Here is a 4,062-nt window from a genome sequence, read left to right as displayed (position 1 = left end):
CTCTAGAAATTTTTCGCAAATATTATTAAAAGATCGCACCTCGCGTACGATCCGTTTTCAGAAAATACCGTTAAAACTTTTCTCTTTTAACGTAACACGATTTCTGAAAATACACATATATGCGAAATCTGGTTTCAGAAGTACTGGTTGGATAACCTCGTTATCTCAACCCTTGCTTCCTTCTAAAAACCTGGCGTGGTAGGTACTGGAAACCATGGACTTATCTTTCGCTTGCCTTAACACATTGGCAGCCCCGTTCCAAACCACACGCCGCCGTTAATATGTTTAATAAAAATAAGCGGACACCTCTGCGTCTCGCAACGGTGGTATTAAACATATTAAAATATACAGCGGACCGGTTACACATAGCCGGCGTATATAAAACATATTGTGTTTGACCCTCACAAAAACACACGAGGCCGACTCGGTAACTAGATACAATATGCCACTAAGCAGCCACCCAAAAGGTACACACACGTGCAATAGATCCTATCAGAGTATCTAAACAAAGGACTAGTGGCACGGCTGCTGGCACATTACACTTATACTATTGCAGCATACTAAGAGTACTAAATCCTATGTACATTACCAAAGAAGAGCTTTCCTGAAGAAGGGATGTGGAAGCTCGACTGACCTCAAAGCTCATTTCCTGAAATTAAAATGTCGAAATTCAGAAGTTTCGACGAGTTATTAACGAATATGAGTTTATATATATCTAAACTCATATTCGTTAATAACTCGTCGAAACTTCTGAATTTCGACATTTTAATTTCAGAGTTTTATCCGAAATATTAAACTCTCCGATAAGAGTGGTATATTGATATATTGTATCAATATATTTTTATCTTACGACTCCAGTCGTATTTCTTATTCAATTAATCCCGTTCATATCCCTTTATTAAAACTTAAATCCCCAATTTAAATTTTAAACTTCTATTATTACGATATACTTTTAGGGATACTTATAAATTAAATTTACGCTTAAATTTAATTTACGTATTCAATTAGTTTTAGTTATAAACTAATTAAATATTATTCGTTAGTCCAAATTGAAATAAAATAATATATAAGTCTCGAGCGAATAATTTTGGTGTCATTATTCGCGAAATAATTTGACAAAGCTATCGTTAAAGTTTCATAGAATTTGGACGTAGAAAGTTTAATCAAGTGGGACTGATTTGGACTTAATAAATCTTCAGAGATTTATTAAGAATAAAATATAAGTCGGATAAGAATAAAAATTATCATTTCCTGAAAATGGGATAACAACAACGGGGTCAGAAATATAAATATTTCTGAGTGAGTAAACAGTTTACAGGTAAATACCAAAATCGCATCATATATATAAAACAATTATATATATAAAATATGTTACCAATATGTCGATCCATATGAAACCCTAGTCCACAATTGTCCTAACAGACACACTTATCTTACGAGCATATAGACAACTAAATAAGGACTGTGACCCGAGTCACTGCCGTCCATTTCTGTATATCTGGTACCTGGACCGTAATCACGAAACTGCCATCGCGGTTTATCCCGCGACCGTAACTGTATTACTGCTGTCTCAGGGTTTACCCGTGAAGTCAGGAAATTTACTTTCCCAATGACTTACATGACAGACATACCTCTATACCTTGACAGAAGTACATCTAAAAATCAGTGTTGGTGATCACGCAATCCTATTGCCGCCCAATAGGTAGCTCGTTCCAATGGACCTCTCTTGGCTAGTTTATACTACTGCGATTTATGGATTTAAAATAATTGAATACTGATATTCAAAAGTAAACACGTAAACTCACAGTACTGCTAAGTTACTACTTAGCACCGCCGTATGTGTGACTGACTCCCTGGAGTCCTGGTCTGACTACTGGACAGCTAGTCGGATCAAACATACAAAATACACAAGACAACACATCAATATCTATTTCTGGTATAAACATCTAGGTCCTGAAACTTAGGTCCAGACAAATCATACAAACATATAACACTTAACACTTATGGTCTCGTTCTTTTAAAAATTATTTAAATTGTTTTCATCTCAAGAAAACATTTAGTCTTCTCTCTAGAAGTCATTTTAGATATAGCAATACCTAATTAAAATCATTTAATAGTATAGACTTGATTGCCAAAACAATTCATAGTCGTATACTAATTATTTAGCAACATCGTTTGTTAAATCTTTTAAACTGGTTAAACGTCGACTTTAACTCTTTTAAAGTCTTTTTTAAACGTTTAACTTTACTTTTAAAAATCTCATTTTAAAACACCTAACTTTAGGTTTAAAAACATTTATTTAAAATGTTTTAGATTCGGTCGGAATACACGTCGAGTTACTAGGCGAAACATCTCGGAATCGCCCCTCGAAAGTCCGCCGAAAAAGTCCCCACGCACACGTCCCGCTAAGTCACTGTGCGTCCGCACGTGACTGGCTGTGCGGGCGCACAGCAGGCCAGCCCCGGGGAAAATCGATCCCCGGGCCATTCCGACGTGCTATTGAATTTCAAAACGCTGCAAAAACACTATTTTAACGTCCTAGTTCACATATACAAAATCCAATCACAATTCGAACGTATATTTCAATCGTTCGATACGGTAACCGTTTATAAACGAATATATATTCGAAATATATCGAAATATATTGAAATAAACGTTTAATACGGGATTAATACCTCGATTACTCGAGTAATCGTCGAAGAAACGGAGTTAGAATCGAGAAACGGACGAACGGGCCGAAACCCTAGCTTCATCATCGCCTCAAAAGAAAGAAAAATGGTTTTCTGCAACCATTTAACTCATGTTTGAGTTATATATATATATATATATATATATATATATAGATTTGGCTAAAGTACCGTTTAGTATTAGCTCAATCATGCACTTTAAACCAACTTCTTAATTAGTCGTCTGTAGCTCAAATGGAAACGACTTCTGAATTTCGTGAAACTTTTTCTAAAAATCTAATAAAATATAAAAAGAATAAAAATATAATTTGTATTCTCATCTGACTTATATTTTATTTTTAATAAATCTCGGAAGATTTATTAGGTCCAAATCAGTCCCGCTTAATTAAACTTTCTACTTCCAAATTTCATGAAAATTTGACGATAGCTTCGTCAAATTATTTCGCGAATAATGACACCAAAATTATTCGCTCGGAATTTATAAATTATTTTATTCTAATTTGGACTAATTAATTATACTTAATTAGTTTATAACTAAAACTAATTAACCAAGTGTCACGACCCGAATTCCACCCTAATCCAAGTCACGACCGGCGCTAGGAATGGGAATGGTTGTTCCGAAACCCGTAGCAAGCCTAGAACCTCTACAAATTTTTCGCATATATTATTAAAAGATCGCACCTCGTGTACGATCCGTTTTCAGAAAACACTGTTAAAACCTTTCTCATTTAACGCAAACACATTTCTGAAATATACATATAAGCGAAATATGGTTTCAGAAGTACTGGTTGGATAACCTCGTTATCTCAACCCTCGCTTCCTTCTGAAAACTTGGCGTGGTGATCATTGGAAACCAGGGACTTATCTTTCGCTTGCCTTAACACACAGACAGCCCTGTTCCTAGCCACACGCCACCGTTAATATGTTTAATAAAATAATGCGGACATCTTGCGTCTCGCAGCGGTGGTATTAAACATATTAAAATACACAGCGGACCGGTTACACATAGCCGGCGTATATAAAACATACTGTTTTTGACCCTCACAAAAACTCACGAGGCCGACTCGGTAACTAGATACAATATGCCACTAAGCAGCCACCCAATAGGTACACACATGCACTAGATCCTATCAGAGTATCTAAACAAAGGACTAGTGGCACGGCTGCTGGCACATCACACTTATACTATTGCAGCATACTAAGAGAACAAAATCCTATGTACATTACCAAAGAAGAGCTTTCCTGAAGAAGGGATGTTGAAGCTCGACTGACCTCAAAGTTCATTTCCTGAAAATGGGATAACAACAACGGGGTCAGAAATATAAATATTTCTGAGTGAGTAGACAGTTTACAGATAAATACCAAAATCGCATAC

This window comes from Mercurialis annua, linkage group LG6, assembly GCF_937616625.2.
Source record: "Mercurialis annua linkage group LG6, ddMerAnnu1.2, whole genome shotgun sequence".
NCBI classification, from domain to species: domain Eukaryota; kingdom Viridiplantae; phylum Streptophyta; class Magnoliopsida; order Malpighiales; family Euphorbiaceae; genus Mercurialis; species Mercurialis annua.
Note: the sequence above shows the minus strand (reverse complement) of the source record.